Here is a 15,153-nt window from a genome sequence, read left to right as displayed (position 1 = left end):
AAGGAACATGGAAGAGATCATCAAAGCAGTACACTTGTACAGAGAAGGGCTGAAGAGGAATGCTCTGTTACACAAAATAGGCTGTCTATGACACAGAAGAGCTACAGAAGTAGTCTAGAATGTAGAAAGGCTGGTAATGGAGTGATCTTGTTATCAGAAAATATTGTGAAGGAGCAATCTATCTTGCACAAAAGTAATAGGTAAGGGAAAGATTTAGTACTTATATAGATCCCAGAAGTGTTAGGTAGATCTGACTGTAGTTAGACCTTTAGAGAGGGGAATCTGGGATCAGTTATGTTGGATCCTTTATTCCTCTGGAAATAAGAATTGCCAATGTAATGCCAATTAAATAAGCATTCCCATCTCATATTGTTATGGTGTAAACAAAGCATAAAGTATAAATGTATAGTAGATGGAGGTCTGACTAATGGGCCTGGATCTATCTAAAATCTCAAACAAAAAGGCAGCACACTGTAGCGCCATAGCATGCAAATATGAAAATTGAATTGCATTACTGCATGAAAAATAAGAAAAATATAATTTGAAAAATTGAGAAAGTTTAGCGCATAAATTGGCCAATTTATGCACTAAATTTTCTCAATTTTTCAAATTTTATTTTTCATATTTTGTAGAAGCACTGGACACCACCCACAGCACTGGACACCCGCAGCAGCGCGCCACACATCCGAACACTCCCTCATCTCAGCCTGCGGCCTGCAGCAATGCTGGGACTCCGCTTCCCCGCAGCCACCACCCCCAGTAAGCAATAAGATGCATGGATAATAAGAAGCAACACCATTTTATTAACAAAAAGTTTTTTTCCTATTTTTCTCCTCAAAATTTTGGGGTGCGTCTAATAATCCGAAGTGTTTTATAATCCGAAAAATACGGTATCTGCAAAAACGGATGTCTGAATGAAGATTTGTACTGAAAGGTAAAGAAAGTGATAAAAAAGTCTTATGTGCCACAAAATGATAAGAAATTGCTCTTAAAATATGGAAATACAAAAGCAAATGATTTCTAAAATAACACTTCTTGTATAAATGTAATAAAATCGCTGTAATAATATTGATCGACAGAATAAAGTTAACCTTAGTTCAACAAATGGAAGGCATAACATTTTAAACATCAAATAACAAATCAGAATTGTTTTGTTTTTATTTCTTCCACAGTCAGTTAACAAAAGTTAGGATTTAAATGGCCCTTACCGCAAAATGAAAACTGAACTGAAAAACACATATCATCCTGCATAAAACAAGCATTTATACAGTTACGCCAACTAAAAATAAAAAAAAATGATGACTTCTGGAATGCAAGTTGTTAAAAAAAATGTGTGAACATCAAGGACAAATTAGCCCTGATCTTTAATAGGTTAAGTGAAAAATTCACTTTATGTTATTCAGCGTCAATAGTTATTTCCTTAAAATTAAAAAAAAAACAAAAAACACTGCATTTAGGAATATTTGTAACATCCCCCATTTCCATCCCCACTGTGAAAATTCTTGACTTGCAATTTAATTGGGCCATATTTTTTTTGTTTTGTTAGTTTTTTTTTCACATAGTTCTTTGATCAAAATCAATAACTGGTAACATAGTTATTAAGGTTGAAGGAAGACTATAAGTCCATCTAGTTCAACCCATAGCCTAACCTAACATGCCCTAACATGTTGATCCAGAGGAAGGCAAAAAAAAACCCATGTGGCAAATAGTAAGCTCCACAGTGGGGAAAAAAATTCCTTCCCGACTCCACATACGGCAATCAGACTAGTTCCCTGGATCAACGCCCTATCAAGGAATCTAGTGTATATATACCCTGTAACATTATACTTTTCCAGAAAGGCATCCAGTCCCCTCTTAAATTTAAGCAATGATTAACTCATTACAACATCATACGGCAGAGAGTTCCATAGTCTCACTGCTCTTACAGTAAAGAATCCGCGTCTGTTATTATGCCTAAACCTTCTTTCCTCCAGACGTAGAGGATGCCCCCTTGTCCCTGTCTCAGGTCTATGATTAAAAAGATCATCAGAAAGGTCTTTGTACTGTCCCCTCATATATTTATACATTAACATAAGATCACCCCTTAGCCTTCGTTTTTCCAAACTAAATAGCCCCAAGTGTAATAACCTATCTTGGTATTGCAGACCCCCCAGTCCTCTAATAACCTTGGTCGCTCTTCTCTGCACCCGCTCCAGTTCAGCTATGTCTTTCTTAAACACCGGAGACCAGAACTGTGCACAGTATTCTAAGTGTGGTCGAACTAGTGACTTGTTTTCGAAGGATCTATTGAGAAAAGGATTAAAGGTATTTATTGATATACAGTATTGACTATAGAAAATAAACTGCAAAACATAATGTCACAGCCGGGAGCAACTTCAATCAAGTAAATGTATGAATTGAAATAAATTTGTCTTAGCATGTGCCCAATTACTCTTGGGCTTGTCATTTGTACATATTGATGAATTTTGTCCATACTAATATGCTGTATACTACCGTATATACTCGAGTATAAGCCGACCCGAGTATAAGCCGACCCCCCTAATTTTGCCACAAAAAACTGGGAAAACTTATTGACTCGACTATAAGCCTAGGGTGGAAATGCAGCAGCTACCGGTGAATTTCAAAAATAAAAATAGATCATTATTTCCCCATAGCTGTGCCATACAGTGCTCTGCACCGTTCATATTTCCCCATAGCTGTGCCCCATATATAGTGCTCTGCACCGTTCATTGTGCCCCATAGCTGTGCCATATACGGTGCTCTGCACCGTTCATTGTGCCCCATAGCTGTGCCCCATATACGGTGCTCTGCACCGTTCACTGTGCCCCATAGATGTGCCATATACGGTGCTCTGCACCGTTCATTGTGCCCCATAGATGTGCCATATACGGTGCTCTGCACCGTTCACTGTGCCCCATAGATGTGCCATATACGGTGCTCTGCACCGTTCACTGTGCCCCATAGATGTGCCATATACGGTGCCCTGCACCATTCACTGTGCCCCATAGATGTGCCATATACGGTGCTCTGCACCGTTCACTGTGCCCCGTAGATGTGCCATATACGGTGCCCTGCACCGTTCACTGTGCCCCATAGATGTGCCATATACGGTGCTCTGCACCGTTCACTGTGCCCCATAGATGTGCCATATACGGTGCCCTGCACCGTTCACTGTGCCCCATAGATGTGCCATATACGGTGCCCTGCACCATTCACTGTGCCCCATAGATGTGCCATATACGGTGCTCTGCACCGTTCACTGTGCCCCATAGATGTGCCATATACGGTGCTCTGCACCGTTCACTGTGCCCCATAGATGTGCCATATACGGTGCCCTGCACCGTTCACTGTGCCCCATAGATGTGCCATATACGGTGCTCTGCACCGTTCACTGTGCCCCATAGCTGTGCCCATATACGGTGCTCTGCACCGTTCACTGTGCCCCATAGATGCTCCACATAAATCTCTGCCGCCGCTGCTGCTGCTGCAATAAAAAAAAAAAACACATACTCACCTCCCTTGATTGCAGCTCCCGGCGTCTCGTTCCGGCGCCTCCATCTTCCCGGCGTCTCTGCTCTGACTGATCAGGCAGAGGGCGCCGCGCACACTATATGCGTCATCGCGCCCTCTGCCTGAACAGTCAGAGCGCAGACGCCGGGAAGATGGAGGCGCCGGCCGGGAAGATGGAGCGACGCTCGGCGGCTGGAACGAGGACAGGTGAATATGCTATACTTACCTAGTCCTGGCGATCCTCGCGCTGTCCCTCTGCCTGGTCTTCGGTGCCGCAGCTTCTTTCTCTATCAGCGGTCACCGGCACCGCTGATTAGAGGAATGAATAGGCGGCTCCACCCCTATGGGAGGTGGAGCCGCTTATTCATTTCTGTAATGAGCGGTCCCACGTGACTGCTGAAGAGGGGAAGAAGCTGCAGCACAGAAGACCGTGGGACGGCAGGGACAGCGCGAGGATCGCTGGGACTAGGTAAGTATACCTCAGCGCCCTCTCCCCCTCACCCGCCGACCCTGCCACCCACCTTGACTCGAGTATAAGCCGAGAGGGGCACTTTCAGCCCAAAATTTTGGGCTGAAAATCTCGGCTTATACTCGAGTATATACGGTATTTATAAAGATGCAAAGCCATTACAAATATAAGAGTAAAGCTTTGCTTTATTATCTTTAATGACAAAACAAAGGTCAAATGTTTGAAACAAATAGTTAATAATGATAATGCAATACTGGGTATATTTTTTATTATTCTTTGAATGTTTCTACTAATTTTTAACAGTGCTCACAGGGTTTTAAAGAGCCCGTCTGGCACCTACAAATGGATGACCTATCTATTGGATAAGTCACCAATGAGAGATCAGTGGGGGTCTCACACTCAACCCACCCATCAATCAGCTGATACCTGCTCCAACAGTGGTCAGATGTAACACCTTAGCGCTGGACATTAGTGACAACTGCCATGTACTGAACCTTATCTCCTATTCCAATGAATGGAAGATAAACTGTAGTAGTCGCCATCGGCCACTAAACAGTGTACGGAGCTGCGTGTTACACTTGGCCGCTGCAGATATCAGCCGATTGACGGGTGGGTTGAATGTCAGACGCCTAGTGATCTCATACTGATGACTTATCCTATGCATAGGCCATCAATATTTAAGTTCCTGACAACCTCTTCAGATTTCCTCATATTGCAGAAATTTTAAGTCAAATTAAAATAAGGGTAGGTTCACATGATGCAGTCACAGTACATTTTTTGTCCTGGCTTTTAATGTATTTCAGTAACCTGCAGCAAAGAAAGCACCACACAACCACATAGCGTGAACCCAATTCACCTACAAATTAACTAATAACGAGTGATGAGCGAATATACTCGTTACTCGAAATTTCTCGAGCATGCTCGGGGGTCCTCCGAGTATTTTTTAGTGCTCGGAGATTTAGTTTTCAGCGCCGCAGCTGAATGATTTACATCTGTTAGCCAGCATAAGTACATGTGGGGATTCCCTAGCAACCAGGCAACCCCCACATGTACTTATGCTGGCTAACAGATGTAAATCATTCAGCTGCGGAAAGAAAAACAAAATCTCCGAGCACTAAAAAATACTCGGAGGACCCCCGAGCATGCTTGAGAAATCTCGAGTAACGAGTATATTCGCTCATCACTACTAATAACTTAATCAATCAACTTAGGATCACATGAAGATGTGGTCACTGGTGGCAAAAATTACACAGATGAGTACCTAGTGCACCGTTAATGATGGCAAAATTTTGTAAGTAGACACCTGTTTTATTTTCAAAACCACGCAGCCACAAACAATCAGTATTAGTGGCAACAACATGATTTTGCAGATAAAACTCTACAGAAAACCTGTGGATCCATTAAAAATCTATCTATCTATCTATCTATCTATCTATCTATCTATCTATCTATCTATCTATCCATTATCTATCTATCTATCTATCTATCTTTCTATTTATCTATCTATCCCATATCTATCTATCTATCTATCTATCTATCTATCTATCTATCTATCCATTATCTATCTATCTATCTATCTATCTATCTATCTATCTATCTCATATCTATCTATCTATCTATCTTTCTATTTATCTATCTATCCCATATCTATCTATCTATCTATCTACAGTTATATGAAAAAAAAGTTTGAGCACCCCTATTAATCTTAAGCTTAATGTTTTATAAAAATTGTTTTTTTTGCAACAGCTATTTCAGTTTCATATATCTAATAACTGTTGGACACAGTAATGTTTCTGCCTTGAAATGAGGTTTATTGTACTAAAAGAAAATGTGTAATCTGCATTCAAACAAAAGTTGACAGGTGCATAAGTATGGGCATCCTTATCATGTTCTTGTTTTAAATACTCCTACTTACTTTTTACTGACTTACTAAAGCACTTTTTTTGGTTTTCTAACCTCATTGAGCTTTGAACTTCATAGCCAGGTGTATGCAATCATGAGAAAAGCTACTTAAAGTGGCCATTTGCAAGTTGTTCTCCTGTTTGAATCTCCTCTGAAGAGTGGCATCACAGGCTCCTCAAAACAACTGTCTAATGATCTGTAAACAAAGATTATTCAACATAGTTGTTCAGGGGAAGGATACAAAAAGCTGTCTCAGAGATTTAACCTGTCAATTTCCACTGTGAGGAACATAGTAAGGAAATGGAAGAACACAGGTACAGTTCTTGTTAAGGCCAGAAGTGGCAGGCCAAGAAAAACATCAGAAAGGCAGAGAAGAAGAATGGTGAGATCAGTCAAGGACAATCCTCAGACCACCTCCAGAGAGCTGCAGCATCAACTTGCTGCAGATGGTGTCACATTTTGCACATTTTCTGTTAGTACAATAAACCTCATTTCAAGGCAGAAACATTACTGTGTCCAATTAATTTTTTTTATAAAACATTAAGCTTAAGATTAATAGGGGTGCCCAAACTTTTTCATATAACTGTATCTATCTATCTATCTATATATCTATCTATCCCATATCTATCTATCTACCTATCTATCTTACTATTTATCTATCCATCCCATATCTATCTATCTATCTATCTATCTATCTATCAATCACTGCCTATCTGTATGTATCTATCACTATCTATCATATCAATTTATGTATCTATCTACCGTATATAAGGTATGTGTCTGTCTATCTGTTCTTTGGATCTCTTTATATATCTATTGTATCTATCCAGGGCCGGTGTCGCCACCCAGCAAACCCGGGCAAGTGCCGGGGCCCTGGACAAACAGGGGCACCCACTCCAGGTTATGATCAGACCCGACGGGTGAGGGGCCTGCCGACGCCAGCAAATACTTCAGCTGGATGTGAATCCTCAATCGCACATTCAGCTGAAGTATGTTTCAGTACACAGACCCAGTTGGCCTGTGCTCAGCAATACATGCTACTAACTAATCAGATGTCAGCAGCTGACATCGGCGTGCATGTGACCAGGGGCACGGTGACGTCTTGCGCTCCTGACGCTTGCACGCTGAAGTCAGCCACTATCTTCAGAAAAGGATGCTGCACAGGAGGAAGGCACATGGAAGATGAGTTTTTTTTAAGTGAGTACACATTTATTTTTTATCAGTGTGTACACGGTGGCCATACTATTACATGGAGGACTATGGGCTGTGCATTATACTACATTGATGGTTATGGGTGGTACGTTATACTACATGGATGACTATGGGCTGTGCATTATACTACATGGATGACTATGGGCTGTACACTATACCTTATGGATGACTATGGGTTGTACATTACATAGTATGAGCGACTATGGGCTGTGCATTATACTGCATGGATGACGATGGGCTGTGCATTATACTACATGGATGAAGATGGGCTGTGCATTATACTACATGGATGATGATGGGCTGTGCATTATACTACATTGATTGTTATGGGTGGTACGTTATACTACATGGATGACTATGGGCTGTGCATTATACCTTATGGATGACTATGGGTTGTACATTATACAGTATGAGCGACTATGGGCTGTGCATTATACTGCGTGGATGACGATGGGCTGTGCATTATGCTACATGGATGAAGATGGGATGTGCATTATACTACATGGATGACGATGGGCTGTGCATTATACTACATGGATGAGGCCAATTCATGTGTGCCCATCAACCACGGCAAGGTATCTATCTATCTATCTATCTATCTATCTATCTATCTATCTATCTATCTATCCACCAATCCATCTATCTGTCTTTCTATTGTAACTATCTATTTAATGTATCTATGTATCTGTCTATTTAAATCATGCTTAGAACAAATACTAATCTACACTAACATTACAATCTATATTAATAAACTATTATCCAGATAAAACAAAAAATTTAGAAGACACCAATAAAAAAAGCAATTGGAGAATTAGAGAAATACTGCCATTCTCATCATAATTGGTATGATTGTAAGCACGCCTGTAATCCTATAAATGAGGTTCTGCTGGGGACACTTCATCCATGTTGCACTGGGACCTTTGCATTGTTTCCTTTTCTTACTATTATTCTCTATTACAAATGAAAGGAATCAGATGTGTCTCAGTGAATCCTGTGCCTGTTGTAGTCCTGTGCTCCCTTTCATGCCAATTTATCTGTGTGCAGATGATCGTGTAGTGGGGTGTGGTTACGCCTCTGGTGGATACAGACCTCTTTATATATATATATATATATATATATATATATGTATGTATGTATATATACACGTTGCTATACAAGCTAGAACTAGATATCTGTCATGCCTTCTCTTTCCATGAAGGAACTTTCCATGACTGTTTAATCTCCGGAATATATCAATATTCTCGATCAGGGGATCTTTCCATGCTTTGTAACAGTGAGAAAGTGACAATTCTGTGTTAGCGGAATTACGTTATCTTCTTATCTACTGTGGATAATGCAATTTTGAAGGAGGGATTTGCATCTTGCCGAGTGCTTTCTGCAGACCACATAATGCCATTAAACATACAGTGCATAGGATTAAAGCACAGAGGAAGACGACAGGGCCGGCAGAGTGGCATGCAAAGACAAATTGTGGCTAATCCAGCTGGTGCCAACCCATGCTACCCGCACAATGACTTCCTCTCCTGTTGCAAATGATGCTTGGCAATAGTGCTAATTGCAATAGATTTACACTGTTTCCCTGCAATGTGGGAGGCAAAGCTGCTTAGCAGCATCCTGATGGATATACGCTGACATTTGCAGTCTGTTGCCATGGTCGCTCTGGGACTTTTGTTTTGAAAAGGGATTTTTTTTTTCATGCTTCTATCAGATGACGTCATGGATGTCCATGGATGTGACAGGCCACCTTTTGGTTGGAGGTTTAAAGAGACAGCCTCCAGCTGCAACACTAGCCCTGGCTATTGTCTGAGAGGCTGATATAAAGATGGGGGAATAGTCTTTTCCCAAGCTCAGTTCCCAAGAAGCTTCTCACTTAGCACTACCTTCAGGAAAGGCATCATCAGTGAGCACGCTCGCGGTGCCGAGTGAAGAAGCCCGTTCCTCCTCTTTATTAAAGAGTATCAAGTGAAATCCCCCTTTTTTTCTTAAAGAAACACAAAGCAGCAAATAGAGCAAGATTACGGCTGGGGAGAGTACGGAAGTCACGCGAAAACTTTAAAGCAGGACACAGACAGCTTTGAAAGAAAAAAAGGTAAGATGGGAAATCAGACAGCGACCTCCAAGAAATGAAATAGACATGAAACCAGCAAGATATCTGTACTAAGCAGCAGGTGCCCGAGGGAGTAAAGCAACACCTGGCCTGTTCACTTCATGGAGCGCTGCTTTATTGTAACTTTATACTAAGGGGTTAAAAGCAATAATGCTAATTAGATCACAAATAGATATAGATCCATAACTCCATAGATAATTGATGAGAAAGAAAGAAAGAAAGAAAAAGGGAGGGAAAGAAAGAGAAAGAGAAAGAAAGAAAGAAAGAAAGAAAGAAAGAAAGAAAGAAAGAAAGAAAGAAAGAAAGAAAGAAAGAAAGAAAGAAAGAAAGAAAGAAGGAAAGAAAGAAAGAAAAAGAAAGAAAGAAAAAGGGAGATAAAGAAAGAGAAAGAAAGAAAGAAAGAAAGGAAGGAAGGAAGAAAGAAAAAGGGAGAGAAAGAAAGAAAGAAAGAAAGAAAGGAAGGAAGGAAGAAAGAAAAAGGGAGAGAAAGAAAGAAAGAAAGAATGAAAGAAAGAAAGAAAGAAAGAAAGAAAGAAAGAAAGAAAGAAAGAAAGAAAGAAAGAAAGAAAGAAAGGAAGAAAGGAAGGAAGAAAGAAAGAAAAAGGGAGATAAAGAAAGAGAGAAAGAAAGAAAGAAAGAAAGAAAGAAAGAAAGAAAGAAAAAGAAAGAAAGAAAGAAAAAGAAAGAAAGAGAAAGAAAGGAAGGAAGAAAGGAAGGAAGAAAGAAAGAAAAAGGAGATAAAGAAAGAAAAAGAAAGAGAAAGAAAGAAAGGAAAAGGGAGATGAAGAAAGAGAATGAAAGAAAGAAAGAAAAAGGGAGAAAAATAAAGAAAGAAAAAGAAAGAGAAAAGGAGAGAAAGAAAGAAAGTGAAAGGGATAAAAAAAAGAAAGATAGAAATAAAAAGAAAGAGAAAGAAGAGAAAGAAACAAAGATTTACTGACTTGTGCATACATATATTGCCATACTGCCTATCCCTGTCATTTCTCCAGATAAGTGGAGCCCCTGTAGGCAGATGGGTGACGCTCGTGCACAGATACAGGACATGCGCCTCTGTACACCGAGTTACACCGCGCACACCCTGAACTGTGCAACAGTTGAATTCTCACTACATACAAAGTTTTGTGCAAAAAAAGCAATAGTTTTTCCATAGAAGATAATACTGTACATAATGCAGTGGTGTTCTTATTAGATGCAAGTATGTTTGGAAAATGGCTTCTAACCACCATATACAGATGTAGCAGTGCTGAGCCTGGTTTGCACAGTAGAGCTGAGTTTGTTAGGACACAAACTATAGTCTGAGGTTTTCCATTGACCTGATGCTATATTTTAACTCTTAGCGGTGTCACTGTGCACGCCTAGCACATCACCGACATCTCCCGCTCTGCACACTATTGTAAGTTGATGTATTGTAATAACTGATATCTGCTGCTTGTATATTTGCAGCTTCCCACTCACAGAGCTGGGATAGAAAGATAACGCTGTGGATTGTGCCTGCAGCTCAGGAAACCATGAGGAGGCTGCACAAGGCTCCCAGGACTTGTGTTACTCATTGCAGTTGTGCGTTTCTAAAATGTGTATTAATAGAAAATAAACAGATCAGAATGCTTGGATGATAATACGATTTAGGAAATCCTTATTTCATTATCGTATTGTAATTTAATATTACTGGACTGTGTGGATTTCTGCATCTCCTCCAACCTAAGGGGGAAGGCAAAGAATCCCTGCTACAAAATTACATTATATATCAATTACATTGACTACTACCATAGTATATGCATTTGTCATATTACGCAGACACACAGCCGCATATATTCAGCAGCAGGTTCATGTTCTACACAGATCCGTAATGGTAAACCATGGAGGCAAGAAGTGATGCTTGGCTTCACAATGGGTCCATGTGCTAGATAAGTTTGGGAGTGTAACTTATACATTTATAAGGAAAATATACAACCCTATCATATCTGTCTATTATCTATATATCGTCTATCTATCTCATATCTAACTATCTAATATATATCTAGCTATGATCTATCTAATATCTATCTATCTATTATCTATCTATCTATCTATCTATCTATCTATCTAATATCTATCTATCTATCTATCATCTATCTAATATCTATCTATCTATCTACCATCTATCTATTATCTATCATCTATCTATCTGTCATATCTATCTATCTATCTATCTAATATCTATCTATCATCTATCTAATATCTATCTATCTATCATCTATCTACCATCTATCTATTATCTATCATCTATCTATCTGTCATATCTATCTATCTATCTATCTATCTATCTAATATCTATCTATCTATCTATCATCTATCTAATATCTATCTATCTATCTACCATCTATCTATTATCTATCATCTATCTATCTGTCATATCTATCTATCTATCTATCTATCTAATATCTATCTATCATCTATCTAATATCTATCTATCTATCATCTATCTACCATCTATCTATTATCTATCATCTATCTATCTGTCATATCTATCTATCTATCTATCTATCTATCTATCATCTATCTATCTAATATATCTATCTATTATCTATCTATCTAATATCTATCTACCATCTATCTATTATCTATCTATCTATCTATCTATCTATCTATCTATCTATCTATCTATCTATCTATCTATCTAATATCTATCTATCTATCATCTATCTATCTATCTATCATCTATCTATCTATCTATCTATCTATCTATCTATCTATCTATCTATCATCTATCTATCTAATATATCTATCTATTATCTATCTTTCTATCTATCTATCTAATATCTATCTATCTATCTGTCATATCTATCAATCCATTATCTATATATCATCTATCTATCTATCTATCTATCTATCATCTATCTATTTAACATCTATCTATTACCTATCTATCTATTTATTATCTATCTATCTATCTCTCTCATATCCATCTATCGATTATCTATCTCTCTATCTAATATCAATGTATCTATATCTATCTATTGTATCTAACACTCTATCAACAGTATCTATCTATACATTTTATGTTTTTGTATCTACTGCACTTTATTATATATATATATATATATATATATATATATATATATATATATATATATATATATATATATATATATAATGGTGTAAATTCATCTTCTGAATAGATGGGCTTTCTGTTGACAAATGGTGAACTTTTCATCTTTCAGCTATCTCCCCAGCAATGCATTCTGGTTAATAATTGATCAGCTAGATTAGCCTGGCTTTGTATTGTTGGCTTGAATGGTAACCAGAGATTTTCATTAAGAGACTGACAGCACCACCCTAATTAATACACATTCAGCTCAATTCAAATAAACTGATCCACAAAGCCACCATAGCTCAGAGCTCTGTACTCCTGCTCTTTCCTTGGGTCTCATGTCTTCCTGTTGAGTCCCCGCTTTGCTCCTACATATCGGATATAAGTAATGTTAGCGATAGTACATGTATGTGTCCATACTGCCACATGTTACTAAGATCATACACTATTACTTCCAGTATAAGCCTCAGGCTTGTAAACCTCCCTGTTATACTGCTATGAACACATTCAGCACCACACCTTTGGACAGCGGCCGCCTCATCAAAATTTGTCTCAAATATTTCAAATATTTCTTGTTCTACGTTCATAAACCTAATTAGTTTCATGCGGCCTATGTCCACCCGAAGAAGGCACTTGATTACTTTAACGCTTATTTTGAATCATTATATAAATTGTATCATACATTTGTTTGGTATCTTTACTTCGGATAATTCCATAAATGCGGACAGTGAAAAGATTTTGTAAGTATGTATTATAACATTATTAATAATTGCAAGATACATGATAATCACATCAACATACAACCTTACCCGACTGAGACACCCTACACCCCAAAAATCAGCGGTGGGCGTCTTTAGGTGGGCTTTTTCCATGGCTTTGTTCAAGACAAACTATAGAGATTTAAAATGTTCATACCATTAATAATGTTGTGACTTAAAATATTTAAATATTTGCATTTATATACAATTTATATAGAATTAATCTACGCTAATTTGATTCATTAAATCAATATTCCCGACATTAAGTTTAAAAGGGGCTGTATACCGGCCGTACGTAATTTTTAGGACACAATGTTACAGTTTTGTATATTTTTTTTATCGTGGGTGACCTTTGATTCTAGAAAATATTTATTAAAAAAAATTGTATAATAAAAAAAACAATAAAGAAGTCTGAGATTTCTTTAATTGGCACAGCAATGAATACACACTTACGTGTACGTGATTCGTTCTTCTCTTTTTTTTTTTTTATAGATATTTTTAGTTTGTGCTATTCTTACATATTCTCCATTTTTGGACATGGTTAAAGAACGGCTTCATACATTTTTCTTTTAATTTGCTTTAGCTTCATGTTTTAAGGAATTTTGAAGGCGTTACCTTCCACAATTTCTTTGTTAAAGACTCGCGTTGGAAGATATTATTTTACTGGCTGTGAAAATGGTAGAAAAACAACATATAAATCATATTTTTTTTTCTTAATCCACACTGTTAGACTGACCGTCCTCAAAGATATCAGACCATTTAAACAGTCCATCATCAAGTTGGACTCGATGATGGACTGTGTGTGAAATCCGCTGGGTTGTAGTAGCTGAAAATTCCGCCAAACTCATTGATGCCAATTTCACCTATAAAAAAGGTGGGTCCATATCGCCAACCCCACCCCCTCTATACAATGCATACATATGTGGCCATACAAAAGGGAGGCTAGAAAGAGAGCAAAGACAATGAGAAATAGCGTAGACAAAGGCATTGTCACAAATGTTGTATTTAATGAATGAATGGGTGAAACATTTTTTCTTGTCGCTAATATATTTACTTTCATAGTGTATCACAACGTGAAATGCTCGAAGGTCTTCAGATATTAATATTCCTGCTCAAACCATGTCTGTATTATTGATTCAATTTTTTTTTTTTAAATCCCCAGAACTCTACAACGTGACTCAACATAGCAGTGTATTCATTTTACCTTTACAGATTTGCCTAGGCTGAGCCCAAAGGCACTGCCCATGAGAAACACAGCGAGCAAGACAAAGATCAGAGAAAAGAAATGACATCCTGTTTTCTTTGGAGAAAACACTTGTAAGGTCTGTGCTCTTTTTACAGCTATTGAAAAAAATCCATAATAATGATTTCTGTCTTCTTGCGTACATGCTAAATCTGATTAGTACTCTATTTATTTCCCTATATATCCCATATCTATCCATCTACCTACTATCTATCTATCTATATATCTATCTACCTACTATCTACCTATCTATCTATCTATCTATCCCATATCTATCTATCTATCTATCTATCTATCTATCTATCTATCTATCTATCTATCTATCCCATATCTATCTATCTATCTATCTATCCCATATCTATCTATCTATCTATCTATCCCATATCTATCTATCTATCTATCTATCTATCTATCTATCCCATATCTATCTATCTATCTATCTATCCCATATCTATCTATCTATCTATCTATCTATCTATCTATCTATCTCTCTATCTATCTCCTATCTATTATCTATCTATCTATCTATCTATCTATCTATCTATCTATCTATCTCTTATCTATCTATCTATCTATCTATCTATCTATCTCCTATCTATTATCTATCTATCTATCTCTTATCTATCTATCTATCTATCTATCTATCCCATATCTATCTATCTATCTATCTATCTATCTATCTATCTATCTATCTATCTATCCCATATCTATCTATCTATCTATCTATCTATCCCATATCTATCTATCTATCTATCTATCTATCTATCTATCCCATATCTATCTATCTATCTATCTATCTATCTATCTATCCCATATCTATCTATCTATCTATCTATCTATCTATCTATCCCATATCTATCTATCTATCTATCTATCCCATAT

General features: G+C 37.7%; 1 long non-coding RNA gene across 2 annotated transcripts in view; it reads left to right on the top strand.

Annotated features, from left to right (window-relative positions):
* Window positions 1-8,953: 8,953 nt before the first annotated feature.
* LOC138676705 (uncharacterized) overlaps window positions 8,954-15,153 on the top strand; it is a 229,151-nt gene continuing 222,951 nt past the window's right edge. Inside the window, exons 1-2 of one of the 2 annotated variants that reach the window (XR_011320815.1) lie at window positions 8,954-9,182; window positions 14,191-14,350. This is a non-coding gene — a long non-coding RNA (uncharacterized lncRNA). Of the gene's footprint in view, window positions 9,183-14,067; window positions 14,351-15,153 lie in introns of those variants that run through there. The other variant, XR_011320814.1, reaches the window with a different exon arrangement.

Source organism: Ranitomeya imitator, chromosome 4 (genome assembly GCF_032444005.1).
Source record: "Ranitomeya imitator isolate aRanImi1 chromosome 4, aRanImi1.pri, whole genome shotgun sequence".
In the NCBI taxonomy this organism is placed as follows: Eukaryota; Metazoa; Chordata; class Amphibia; order Anura; family Dendrobatidae; genus Ranitomeya; species Ranitomeya imitator.
The sequence above is the reverse complement of the archived record's forward strand: the minus strand, read 5'-3'. Positions and strand labels throughout refer to the sequence as shown.